This window comes from Nicotiana sylvestris, chromosome 9, assembly GCF_000393655.2.
Source record: "Nicotiana sylvestris chromosome 9, ASM39365v2, whole genome shotgun sequence".
NCBI lineage: Eukaryota > Viridiplantae > Streptophyta > Magnoliopsida > Solanales > Solanaceae > Nicotiana > Nicotiana sylvestris.
In genome coordinates this window covers 168,106,036-168,121,274 of record NC_091065.1, presented here as the reverse complement: position 1 = coordinate 168,121,274, position 15,239 = coordinate 168,106,036, and positions in this window count along the sequence as shown.

The following is a 15,239-nucleotide window of genomic DNA, read 5'->3' as shown; positions in this document are numbered from 1 at the left end:
TTCAGGCGGGCTCCTGACTTCAACAACAATTTTGAAAAATAAAATGCATTTCCTCTCTTCAGGCGGGCTCCTGACTTCAAATAAACAACTTTTAAAATAAACGCCTTTCCTCTCTTCAGGCGGGCTCCTGACCTCAACAACAATTTTGAAAAATAAAATGTCATTCCTTTCTTTAGGTTGGCGAGATTTAAACAACTTTAAAATAAAACGTCTTTCCTCTCTTCAGGCGGGCTCCTGACTTCAAACAAACAACTTTTAAAATAAAATGCCATTCCTTTCTTTAGGTTGGCGAGATTTCAACAACTTTTTAAAGAAAAAATGTCATTCCTTTCTTTAGGTTGGCGAGATTTCAACAACTTTTAAAAATAAAATGCCTTTCCTCTCTTCAGGCGGGCTCCTGACTTCAACCAATAATGTCAAAAATAAATCGCCATTCTGTTCTTCAGGGGGGCTTCAGACCTGGAAATTTGAATTATATTCCCTTGTTCTCCAGGTGGACGCTTGCTTGCTATTTCCACTGTTCTTCCTTGTTCTCCAGGTGGACGTCTGCTTGCTGATATTTCAACTGTTCTTCCTTGTTCTCCAGGTGGACGCCTGCTTGCTGATACTTCAACTGTTCTTCCTTGTTCTCTAGGTGGACGCCTGCTTGCTGACACTTCAACTGTTCTTCCTTGTTCTCCAGGTGGACGCCTGCTTGCTGATACTTCAACTGTTCTTCCTTGCTCTCCAGGTGGACGACTGTTTGTTGATACTTCAACTGTTCTTCCTTGTTCTCCAGGTGGACGCCTGCTTGCTGATATTTCAACTGTTCTTCCTTGTTCTCCAGGTGGACGCCTGCTTGCTGACACTTCAACTGTTCTTCCTTGTTCTCTAGGTGGACGCCTGCTTGCTGATATTTCAACTGTTCTTCCTTGTTCTCCAGGTGGACGCCTGCTTGCTGATACTTCAACTGTTCTTCCTTGTTCTCCAGGTGGATGCCTGCTTGCTGATATTTCAACTGTTCTTCCTTGTTCTCCAGGTGGACGCCTGCTTGCTGACACTTCAACTGTTCTTCCTTGTTCTCCAGGTGGACGCCTGCTTGCTGATATTTCAACTGTTCTTCCTTGTTCTCCAGGTGGACGCCTGCTTGTTGATATTTCACTGTTCTTCCTTGTTCTCCAGGTGGACGCCTGCTTGCTGGGGATAATACCACTGGGGGAGTTTCCTTTCTTTTTTTTTTTTTTATATTTTCTCTCAACACTGCTGGGGATAAAAGTGTTATCTTCTTGGGATAACGTTGTTGAGGATAACGCTGCTGAGGATTTTTATCCCTTCAAATCGATGCTTCATTCTTCTGAAAGCTGCTGGGGATGATAATGGCTTTTGCTTTTTCTAAACATCAGTTTCATCTCTTTGGTTCTGTCTGCTGGGGATACAACTCCTTTTATTAAAACTTGTTATGCTGGGGGTAAAACTGGTTCAAAGACCACTTCCCTTGAGACTGGTGCTATCTTCATTCTACCCCGAATGGGTATCTGACTTCCAGAAAATTTTCTAAATGAAAGGAAAATTTTCTGCCCCAGTTTGACAATCTCCCTTGTGGCATGCCTTTCCGCCATCAATGCCATTTCCTTTTAAGATTTGACTGTGGTGGTTGGTTGTGATACTCCTACTGGGGACGACTTTTCCCTTTCTCCTTCCCTGCTCTGCGTTCCAAAAAACTTGCTGGGGACGATATTATTTGCTGGGAATGATCCCTTTCTGCTGGGGATATCCCTCTTCTTTTGTGGCATAGTTCGGAAACTGTCATTTTCCCGACCTTTTAGTCTCGTATGAATTTCCCAAATCATGCCCATTGCTCTTCTTGATTTGTCCACAGGCCTTGGCCTTGAGGTTTATAACCTTTGATTTCGGCAAGGGTATTCCTCTTGACACTCATCAATCCTTTTGTCAATTCCCTTTTGCTGGAGATATCTTTCTTGACACTGGCCTTGCGCTTGTTCCTTGATGACTATACCACTTGGATGTACTAGTCATATCTCATCTTGCATAATTTGGAAAGCTGATGGCATATTTTGGAAGTCATTTCTCACTTGTTTTGACCAAACAGACTCTAATGGGGAATTTTTCTATGAAAGGAGAAAGATAAAAAGGAACAGAAAAAGACAAAGGAAAAATATGACTCTTTAACAAAAGAAACTATAAATAAAAACCTATCAAACGTAGATATCGACTCTAATGGTCATGACATGCACATGTGGCCTATCCTCCGCCGTCAATCATCTTTCAAGACCTTCAATTGGCAATTTCCCATTTGATTCTCAATCTTATTCGACTTGTAGTGCCCGAAGGGTTTTCACTATCAAGCCTCTCTCATTTTGGTTTTTTTTTCCAGCTTGCATCGACTTATGGTGTCCGTAAAGATTTTCACCGATAAGACTCTCTCATTTGTATCACTTTCCAGCTGGGGATTTGGAGTGTTGCCAGTATGACTCTCTCTGCTGGAGATTAGAGTCCTTTCTACTGCGGAACAGAATGTTATGTTCACCGGTAAGACTCTCATTTGTCTGACTTGTCATCTTTTGCAGACTGGTCAGAAGGTCTTTCTTTGGACCGTAATGTGGGTTTTTGGACAAGCTAGAAAGAAAGGGTATTAAAGGCTCAAAAACAAAATAAATTTGGGGTTTAAAATTACAACCTTCGGAACCAATTTTGCTTACCACAAGCGCAACCCTTGCCCCAGTTTCTTGCTTGGGGATTATTTATTTTAATTTTTTTTTTAAAATTTTTATTACACCATGCACACTGTGACCATTGTGGCCATTATGCACCCTATGACCGAGCCGTGAAGCGCCTACGTATCCTCTTTGAGGAATTAGGTCAAACGTAGTTCCCAATTCCTCTTTTTTCATTTGACTTTCTTTTGTTTTTTTATCATTCATTTTTTTTTCATTTCTCCTTTCTTTTTGTTGTTTTTTCTTCTTCTTTTCGTTCTCCTTTTTTTTCTTTTCCTCTTCTTTACCTTCCAGGTTCGTATTTTCTAGTCGTTGCTATTGATTCCGAACGAGGGGTAGGAAAGAAAAACAAATAAGGCTCAAAAGGGGTAACAAAAGATAAAGTGTTTAGGTAGCAGAACAAAATGCCTTCGTCATTCCAGCCTTTAAAACATGCCAAGCACAAACAACATCATTAAATATTCGCCACATCTTCTGATTGTGCCGGACTTGATAACCATATGCAAACATTTGCCTTTTTCTTTTGTCATTTTAAAGCACAACTAGGCAATTCTCTCACTTGATTTTATGGTATTCTTTATGTTTTATTTGCCCCAGTTCCACATGACTCGAGCTCCGAATAATCTCAAACCATCTTTATTCCTTTTAAATGTTCTGATCACCTCCCAATGGTTTTATGATTATCTTTTAAGATCAGGCCCAACTGTGCGCATATGTCATGTCACTAGAATCGATGCTGAACAAAAATGACAGAAGGACCAAACAAAAGATGACGGGAAATAAAAGACCGGATTTTGCATTAGACTACCGGTGGAATGGTTTGAATAACAAAACAAACGAAACAAACCAGAATAAAATCCTAAAACAAACCTGGACAAACTTAAACAAACCGCTACGACAAAACGGAAAGATAAGACAGTTTGACACAAGACAATATCCGAATTACAACCCTAATAATCCGAACAACAGAAATGACAACAAAATAAGCCACTGCAAGCTTCTCTCTTGCTAACCAAGGAACGGAGCGTCCTCCCACTTTATCAAAATTGGCATCTTAGCCACTGAGCTTCGCATCAGTATTGTCCAGGCCATTGCCAACTTCAATATCATCAACCTTAGTCAACAATTTCCCAATAGGACCCGAATGCTTCTATCATCAGGCCTGATCCCCGCAAAGTGTGCTTTTGGATCTTGTATTTCTGGCTTACCACAAACCAACCACCTTATCTTTCTTTGTGATTCAAAACAGAACAGGTTAGAATGGACTCAGTCGGTCCTCATTATTAACAACATCCTTTTCTTTCTTTTTCTTTTCATTTTTTTTTTCATTTTTTTTCTTTTTCTTTTTATTTTTCATTCTCTTTTTTTTTTTGCTTTTTTGTTGTGGTCGAATCTTATGGAGATTGCCTACGTATCATGACCCCGCATGAATCAAACCTTGCGTAGTTCGGACCAATAAAAGATAAACAATACTAAACATTTTTTTTTCAATTTAAAACCCACCTATTCTAATAAAAAGATTTACAAACTCCAAAACAAATGGCCATCTTCCTTTCTCCGTTTGACAAATGCAACCAAACGATTATTTTTGCAAATGTGGCCCCTTCCAAATTTTGAGGCCGGAGAGGATTATTTTATGACACTTTACAAACTTGTCCATTCTTTTACGAAAGTAGCCTTTCGACAACTGAAAGATACTCTGAAGCTATTTCGGCAAGAACGGTTTAAGACGCGGCCGAAGCTGGCTCGGCTTATTTTTGACTAAAAATCCGAACGGTATTCACCTGACCGCTGACTCTTTGTTTTTTTTTCAAATTACAATAAAACCTGGTGTTGCAAACACGGCCCTTCAGCGCCTCGGGGACGAAGATTTTTAAGGCTGTGTGAGTCAACTGGACCAAAATCCTAAAAAAAAATGACCCAAGGTGGTTGTTTATACAAAATCAGCCTTCCGGTGTCCCTTTCGGGAACATTCGGCTATTTATGACAAAACATCATCACCCGACTTATTTATGACTCTTTTTATCGTTTTTCAAATTAGAAAACTTAATATTGCAAACACGACCTTTCAACGCCTCGGGGACAAAGATTTTTAAGGCTGTGTGGGTCAATTGGACCAAATCTTAAACATGACCCAAAAGTGGCTGTTTATGCAAAGTCAGCCTCCCGGCGTCCCTTTCGGGAACATTCGGCTATGTCTTGATAAAACAACGTCACCCGACTTCTTTATGACAAAATTAAAATTTGACATATTTTTTTTGGCTATTTTTTAGCAAAAGGGGAGGTTAGACACCACCCGACTTATTTATGACAAAATTAAAATTTTGACACGTTTTTTATTTATTTATTGGTTTTTGGTTATTTTAGCAAAAGGTGAGGTTGGACCCGATGAGGGTTGCCTACGTATCTCACAATCCGGTGAGAATCAAACCCGCGTAGTTCGGGCCTAAAACAAACTATATATTTTTTTTTTAAAAAAACAAGACCATTTTTCATTTTCATTTTTCATGGGAAGACAAACTATTTTCCTTTTCCATTTTTGAAAACGAGACACAACAACGACTTTTTTTTTTCTTTTGCTTTTAGTAAAACAAACTAATAAAACATTTTTTTTTCATTTTCTCAAAATCTCGGCAGAGTTTTGACAGTATTTGGGCATTGGGTTTTTTCAAAAATAAACAATCAATTCCCTAACCGCTAATTTTTTTTTTCAATTTCAAAATATTATTCCTGATATTCAAAAGTCAGTCAACACACAAGTCCGAATCAAATAAATGCGCAAGTAGCAGCAAGTAAGATGCATCATGATGGTCATCTTCATTTTTTGGTACACCTGTCCTAGACAGACCCAACCCCTGTGTTGAGCCTCCAAAGTCAAATGCACGTGATGCAAACAAACATTCCTACTAGGGATTCGGCATGAAGCTGAGTTATTCTAAGTGAAAAACCTGAGGCATAATGTTCTAGCTCTGGCTTACCCAAGTGGACAGCTTGAGCCGAAGTGGGGGCAACATACCGGGAGCACGAAAGTCTACCCGGCCTAGTTACTTGTCCCAACTTCGTCTTATTTGGTATGACTTCTAACAGAAAGGTGGGCCACGCGCACGTATGCACCATAAATTCAGAAGACTCAGAAGGAAGGAGGGTTTCGTAGCAGTTTTATATGCACAATTCAGATAATATTAAAGCGGTAAAAAGCAGCATTTAGCACATTAAGCATGAATACGTAAAAAAATCCGATAACAAACAAAGCCAACCATAACAGTTATTTTAAGCTCGAATTCTTGAACCCTGAACCAGAGATTCTGGGTCCTATTCCCCAGCAGAGTCGCCAGAGCTGTCACACCTCCTTTTTCTACCCCCGCGAGGGGCGTAGGAGTTTTTTTCAGTTAAAGGACAATCAAAACGGGATTTGTTTATTTATTTCAGAGTCGCCACTTGGGAGATTTAGGGTGTCCCAAGTCACCAATTTTAATCCCGAATCGAGAAAAAGAATGACTCTATATTACAGTCTGCGAACCAGAAATCCGGATAAGGAATTCTGTTAACCCGGGAGAAGGTGTTAGGCATTCCCGAATTCCGTGGTTCCAGCACGGTCGCTCAACTGTCATATTCGACTTATTTATCTGTTTTAATACAATTATGAACCGATGTGACAATTTTAACTTTTTACCACTTTATTATTATTATTTTTAAAAGAATGTGAACATCGCTTAAAACACCTCTTTGGACTGCGTCACATGAAATGCACCCACAATCCGGAACACATTTTATTTGATGTTTTGGGATTTGGATTTGGGTCGCATGAAATGCACACCCGTGTTTAGGAATGTATTATTATTAAAATCGTGCCTAAAGCGATTAGCGTATTATTATTTCTGGGTAAGACCGTGGGATTCACTAAACAGTCCATCCCGAATTCTAAATATTCAATTAAACATTTATTGAGGGCCCCACAATTGGTGCATTTTATTGGGCGAGGCTCATCTCATTTTATTTTTAAAGGACAGTCCTAAAATGCCTACATTTTTTCTCTTATTAAATTTGTCTCTACAAAATAAAAGAGAAAATGTCTTAATTTATTTACATGCTTGAGTTGTTATAGATGGTTTCGAATATGATTCATAAAATCTGAAAATTATGCAAACATGACAGTTTGTTGCCACTGCGGGCCAAGGCCCAACGTGTATGACATAAAATAGACCTGCGCCGTCTTATTCACATGTTACTACTTAATTACATTATACTAGGCATGTTCTCAGTTTGTCAAATTAAAAAAAACTTAGCAATCTAATTTTAATCCTAGATCATTTACATGCTGAAATAAACCAATATTATTTAACTAAACAATATTCCTACCAAGTTCCTAAATGGCCTATTCGTTTGATTTTTTGACTAGGCGGAGTTACTACACCATTTATTTATTTTTAGGCAATATATAGATAGTTCATCTGTTAAGCTATCGTCGGATGTTCCACTATATATATTAAATAGCTACATGATTCTTATTTTTGCAAGCTAAATAATTTATACATACAAATAAAATTCAGAATATAATTAAAGTAAATTTAGAATTTCAACTCTTCATTAACCAGCGTGTCAGTTGTGTACCTGATATTGGAAGCAAAAGAAAAGGGAGATCAGCAGAAATTCATTAGCATAACAACAACAGCAACCCCAGCAACCAGTAATAACCAGCAATGAGAAACCAGTGACAGATTTTAAAATCAAGATGAAGATCCCAAAAAACACCGACAACAATCAACGGATAGAAGCCAAAAGAATTTTTTTTAGATTTGAAGGACTAATTAATGTTCAACCCTTAATTTCTGAATTCGTATATCATAATACTTAAATTGTATATCGGGTGTATACTATTCTTCTTTTGAATTTCCATAATGTTTTTCTTTTTATTTTCTGAATCTTAGTATTTTCGGAATTTTATCTCTCTTTAATATACAACTCTCTGTTTTCTCTCTCTCTCTCTCTCTTCTGTATTCTGTTCTCTCTATTCTCTCTCTTATTCTCTCTCTCTTCGTTTTTTAAAACTCTCTCCTAAAAACCTGATCAAGTCCTTTCTTTTATATCCCATCCCAAACCCTTTAATCAATTAATAACAATCACTTTCTCCTACCAAACCCATTATCTTCTCACTCATCCCTATTTTAATCCCACTACATTAAACAAATATATCAATTCCTCTCCATTACATCTTGTCCTACATGCTTATCATAAACAATTACCATATTCCCCTCCACTACATTATGTCTTGTCCCCCATTTGTATTAAATAATTATATCACCCACACCCCATTACATTTTGTCCCCCATGCTTAACATAAAGAATTATTCAAAAATGTTCAATTACCAAGCTACCCCTCCGACCTTATTGCAATTATCATTTTACCCCTGAATGTACTGCAATTTACCAAACTACCCCCATCAGCTATAACCAATCAATTAATCAAACTCAACCAAAATATAGTCAATATGACCAATTTCTTAAACAAATTCAACAACAACTCATATGAACAAAGATGAACAACATCAAATTAATGTGAATGAATTAACCATATTGGGAACCAATCCTGATTAATTTAGACCAAAAATGGATGAGCAAGGAAACAACAATATTAACAACACAATACATATTCATCAATGAATCAAAAACCAAAACATAAACTCACGTTAAATCAACTGGATTAAAATGAACTTCAAACCAAGATGAACATGAATTAAATCAACTTAAACAACAAAACATGACGGATTCAAATGATTAAACCAACATATTTTCCCTATTACAACTAAATTCTTTTAGACAAATAACAAGATCGACGAAGAAACAATTATGAACTTAAACTTGAATTTACAATATTAACAATTTCTGAAAAATACATAAAACACATGAAACAAATTGAAGAAATAATTAATTAAACTTCAATTTGTATCTAACCAACATTAAACTAACAACTTTTACCTAAACAATAAATAAGAACAATGAAACAAACATGAAACAAACTGAAAAATTCACAAAATAATGAATAAAACAAACATTTACCGATTTTAGATTTGAGAATATCAAAAACAAAATACGGACAGAAATGGAACTCAAAATCCAACTAACCAGAAATGACCAACGACGAACGGAAATGGAAAACTCGGACAGAAAACTCGACGTACCGGACCTCGACTCAACGAAAAACCCTCGAACTTTGACGAAACGAAGAAGATGAAGCAACAACAGAAGCAACGGGGAGCAGTTGGAGAAGAAAGCAGAAGCAGCTGCGTGAGCAGCAGCAACAGAACGGAGGGGAACGTTCAGCCTCGCATCAGTGAAGCAGTAGCATCCGCTACTGCTGGACATTGGAGCTTGACTGAATCAGAAACTTGTCGATGCAGCAGCGACAACAGCCGTGGGAGCTCGACAATGCAGCAGTGACAACAGCCATGGCGGACTCCTATTTTTTGGAGGAGGAAATGAAGCAGTGACAGCAGCAACGATGAGGAAGAGACAGTAGCAGCTGAACATGAAGCAACAACATAGAAACAGCTGCGTGAGCAGCAGCAGCAGCGGCTGGACGCGAGGAGGAGGAAGGAGGAGTCGTTCATGTTGGTGAAGCCGCGTATGTGTGTGTGTTACGTGGCCGTGGTTGTGTGTGTGTGTGTTGTCGACGTGGTTGTGTGTGTGGCGTGGGGATGAAGGGAATGAGAGAGGGGCAGCCATGGGAGGGGCTTTGAGCTCTTTTGGAGAAGAAGGAGAAGAGAGAAAGAGAGGGGGGGAGGGTGGATGAGTTTAGTCTAGGTTTTTTTTTTTTGTAAAAATGAAAAATGAAAATGAAGAGGGGGAGTTGGGTTGTTGGTACTGGACTGGGTCGACCCGGTTTGGAATGGACCGGGTCATAGGGAAGGTTGGGCCATTTTTTGGGCCTGTGGCTTGAAATTGAAGAAGAAGCCCAATTTCGACTTTCTTTATATTTTTGCTCTCCTTTCTTCTTTTATTTTTCTAAAACTAAATTCTAAAACTCCTTAAATTATTATTAAGAATAAATTAAGTTATAAAAGCGCAAATTAACTCCCAATAACAATTAACACATAATTAAGTAATAATTAAGCATAAAATTGTATATTTGGACATTAAATGCTAAAAATGCAAAAGATGCCTATTTTTGTAATTTTTAATTTTTTTTTTTTTTGTAAAACAAACTTAATTACTAACAATTGTAGAATTAAATCCTACATGCAAAATGCGACATATTTTTGTATTTTTACTAATTTAACAAATAAACATGCAGAGACAAATATGCAAATAATTGCACAAAAATTCAAAAAATTGCACACCAAGGAAAAATCATTTTATTTTGAATTTTTTGGGAGTAATTCTCATATAGGGCAAAAATCACGTGCTTACAACTTGTTCCAGAATAATTCCATAAATAATTAAAAGCGGTCAAAAGCTAAAAATGCCATAGGTTTAAAACATGTAATTAATCAGATAATTAGGTCGATAATAACAGTTGAGCGACCATGCTAAAACTACGGAATTTGGGAATACCTAACATCTTCTCCCGGGTTAACAGAATTCCTTATTCAGATTTTTGTGTTTTGCGGACTGTAAAACAGAGTCAAACTTCCTCAATTCGGGATTTTAAATCGGTGATTTGGGACACCATAAATTATCCCAAGCGACGACTCTGAATTTGAATAAATAATTCTGTTTTGGTCATTGTCACTTTAATTGAAAAAACTCCCCTATACCCTCTCAGGGTAGAAAAATGAGGTGTGACAGTATGTAAATAATGTTACATCAAATTTGGTGCAACACTATTCATCAACACCATTACTATTCATCAATATTTTATTATTATTTTTTACTATATTACCTTTGAATTTAAACATATTATAAAATTTACTTTTTTTTATTTAGGTTCATAATATATCTAATTATTTTTATCTAATATCTTTATAATATTAATTTTACATTTTAATTTTGGTGTATAATTTTTATAAATTAATTTTCGTATTTATTAGTTTTATATAAAATTGTAAGTTAATTTTATTATAAGTTATAGTTGTATAAAAAAATTATAACCATCACAAAAATAAAAAGTATAAATATAAAATGTAAATGATTTCATTTTTATTTGAATTATCCTTTAATAAAATATACAATATTTGTTTACAATTTATATTATTCAAAAATTTATGGTCTGAAATAATTTTATATTATATGATTTTATAAGAAAGGAATATGAATTATATGGGACGAATATGTAAAAAAGAAAAAAAAAGAAAACATTTGTTTTATGAAATAAAAAAAATAAAATTTAAATAAAAAATAATCCAATATAGAAGAGAGAGAAGAATATAAAAGGGATATTCTTTTTTGGCGTAAAACATAGAGGAATGAGTTGGAGTTAATTCAAAATAAAGACATGTTACCCACCCATAGTAACTTAAAATATATTAATACAGAAAAAACAAATCTGATAGCATCATTATATATTAATTAATTTTGTTACGTAAGTTAAAAAGTTTATATTAAATGTTAAATTGAATTCCAAGGAAAAATTAGCAGTTAGCTATTAAGAAGAAGAAAAGGAAGAAAGTGAGGTGTTAGATACTAGTGTCACTCGCACAACACCCGAGCCGACAAAATCCCATGGATATTGGAAGATAGTGCAAGTCTGTAGGAAGTGGCATTTCTATCTTCTGATTTCATTGGTTTTTTGTTTCATACCATCTCATCTTTCTTTTTCTCTTTTTTTTTTCGTTTTTTTTTTTTTACCTCTTTCTTATACTCCCTTAGTTCGTTTTTATGTGGTGAAATTCGAATTTCAATAGTCTAATGAAAAAAAAAATTATCATGATTTTTTCGTATGTTTTTTAGATATTTTGAATTATTAATTATTGTGACTTATAGTACTTTTTATGTAATTTATATATATATATATATATATATATATATATATATATATATATATATATATATGAATTTTATATCAATAAATTTAAAGATTTTATGTCCGAATTCACTATCAAAATTAAGAAGTTTAACTCTCAAAAAGATCCACAATATAAATTAGGACTGAGGAGTAGCTTGTTTGAATAGCTTCTAAAATTTATAGTTTGGAAAATGACTTTTATCATATGTGTTTTTTAAATAGTAGCAGTTTATATTTTACTAATCAATAAAAAAAACTTTTTTCACTATTAGAGCAACTATTTGTGCTTAGTCAAATTCCACAAGTGTTATAGGATAAAAATATTTTTTATAAAACTTCTAAAAAATAACTTCTGCTATTATCCAAAATCACTGCTAATTTCCTAAAAGTTTAGTCAAATACTACAATTCTCTAAAATAAATATTATCAAAGAAAATAAGCTTATTTAACTTCTCAGAAATTTGGCCAAACATATTAGTATAAGTTTTTCTCGGAAAAAAAACACGACTTTACCTTTTAGCACATTTATGGTGAGGTAGGGGTGAGCATCGGTCGGTTCGGTTCGGTTTTGAACATTATCGGTTTTGCCTATCGGTTTACAAATATCATAACCTGATAACCAAAAGGATAAGATATTGGTTATCGGTTATCGGTTAATCGGTTATATATCGTTATCGGTTCGGTTATCGGTTTACCCGATAAGATAAAACAACTAAAAAAATTTGCAATATATAAAACAAAGAAATCAAACTGCCAGAACGTGTAAACTGCCAACTTTTGTTGTGTCTTAACAAAAGCACGCTCCCACTTCTGTGCAGTATCTACTGATGTCTGGCGGAGAACTGGTGGTGAGTCTTGCGTCTTGACTCTTGGGGGCTGCGACGGAAACAAGAATGAGAACTGAGAGACAAACGACTGAAGACTGAAGAGTGAAGAGGGAATTAGGAAAATAAATAACCCTAGTATATACTTAACGGTAAATTAGTAAATTACATCATTCTTATTGGGTTATCGGTTTTTACCCAATAACAAAAATGCAAACCGAGCCCGAACCGATAACCCAATAAAAAAAAATCTAACCCGTTATCGAACCGTTAACCCAATAACCCGATACCGATAACCCAATAAAGAATTAACGGTTCGGGTTATCGGTTTTACCCGATATATGCCCACCCCTAAGGTGAGGTATTACAATGTGTTAAATTGCGTGATTAATGTCAAAACGGAAAAAGGTCATATATGTCCCTCTACTTTCAAATATTATTTATATTTGTCCTCCGTTATACTATCCGACTTTATATACTCTTGCCGTTAGACTTTTAAACAAAAATGCCCCATTGTCTAACAGAACAGTAGGACCCAACAACCAAAGAGCCACGTGGAAGCTATATACTCATTTGGATATACCCATCTATTTAGCCTAACCCAGACCCTTACAAATAACCCACACCCGAATCCGGATCTTACAAACAAAGCACAAAAATGAGCTATATCATTCGGTCTTCTCTTGTTGTAGCAATTGTGCTAGCTAGCCCTTTCTTAACCACGAAAGAATCATGAAAATCACAAGTATATTCTTGGTTTTATCGCTCAGTTTTAAGACTTACGAAAGTTTACCTTTCCCTTTATACAAAGAAGTTTCGAATTTGACACCTCCAAACAATTTATGTAACTGAGTATCAATTCTTAAAACATCTGCACAATTTTCAATTTTCCTATTTACTCCCCCAAAAAAAAGATACCTCTAAATCAATCTTTAACCTATATCCAGAAACAAAAGCAATAAAAAAAAATTAATCTTTAACTACACCGAAAACACACACAAACAAAAAAATTCAATCATTACCTATGTTCACAAATAAAAACCAAAAACAATTCAACTTTATCTGTACCCAAAAACAAAACAAAAAACAGAAGAAAAAAAAAAGTTGAAAAGGATACAGTGCTACAATGTCGTTCGAGCAAGAACAAAAATGATGGTTTGAAGGCCAATCACTGTTACAAGTGTATAAATAGAGACCACCATTGCTCACCAACTTCAAGAACAAATTCATCAGTCTGTCCATCAATTTCTTTTTAATGTTTTACTCTACTTTTATTTAATATATAGGAAAAGCGGGCTTTTACTTTTAGTCGAACATTAATCACTTAGCATCTATTTTTGAAGTTTTGGGTATTGAGAAATGTTACTTTTGTTGGATTTAGTTACTTCGGAAGGAAGATTTTAGAAGGAGATGAAGTAATAAAGAAGAGGAAAAGATCTCGATTCGGGTGTGGGTTATTTGCAAGGGTCTGGGTTAGGCTAAATAGATGAGTACATCCAAATGAGTATATAGCTTTCACATGTCTCTTTGATTGTTGGGTCCTATTGGTCGGTTAGACAGAGGGACATTTTTGTTTAAAAATCTAACGGCAAGGGTATATAGAGTCGGATAGTATAACGGAGGGCAAGTATAAACAATATTTGAAAGTAGAAGGATATATATGACCCTTTTCCGATGTCAAAAAATCGAAACTATTAATGTATATAAGTAAATCTACTGATTCTGGTGATGAAAAAGACTCCGTATACATTATTTATAACCATCGGGCGGCGAGATTGGTCATTTTTAAAAATCCGTTATAATTTATAATTAAACAAATATTGTATGTTACGTTTTTCTGGCACGTTAATTTACAAGTAGCCATTTTTCATGTACATTATATTGATACTTAGTTTATAACGATTTTGATATTAGCCTAGAAAACTACTCATAATTAATTAACTTGCTTCTGGAACTACATAGGTCTAAGTGAATGCTCATGTCCTTGTCCCTATATACCAACGCTATATATTGATATTTCATAGAGGACAAAATATCATTTGTATTTTTTCTAACTATGTTGTGATTATATTTTGTCTATCTATCGAAAACAATCTTTCTACCTTTACAAGGTAGTGGTAAGATTTGCATATACATTATTTTCTCCGAACCCTATTTATGAAATTACACTGAATTTGTTGTTGTACAAAATATCATTTGATTCCTTCTTTCCCTTATTATAATTGATCAAAAACTATTTAGCTTTAGATGCTTTATATCTTCTATAAGTTTTGAAATGCTATGTTGATGAACTGCACTAGTCCACAATTCCTTGATGAGAGAAAGGCTATAAAACCTCAAAATGGAGTAGATTAATACCCAAAAAAATCTTAACACCATAATGTAAGATTAGATATTTAACAAACATTCCATGTTGCTACAATTAACGTATCCCAATAGTAAACAAAAAATATCGCAATATTCAACATTAGGTTAGGAAGCTCAAGCATAGTTACTTGTGTAGCATTTTCACATACTTTATTACTCGTATGGTTGTTATTCCCGTTGTTTTAATTTATGTGATGGTGTTCAAATTTCGAGGATCAAAACGAATTATATTTTGATTATAATTTTTATATGCCTTTTAAATATTTGAATTATTCGTTATTGTGATTTATAGTACTTTTTACGTAGTTTTAAAATATGTAAATTTAATTTTGAAAAACTTAAAGATTTTATGTCAAAATTAAAAAAATTAAATCTCAAAAAATAAAAATATCA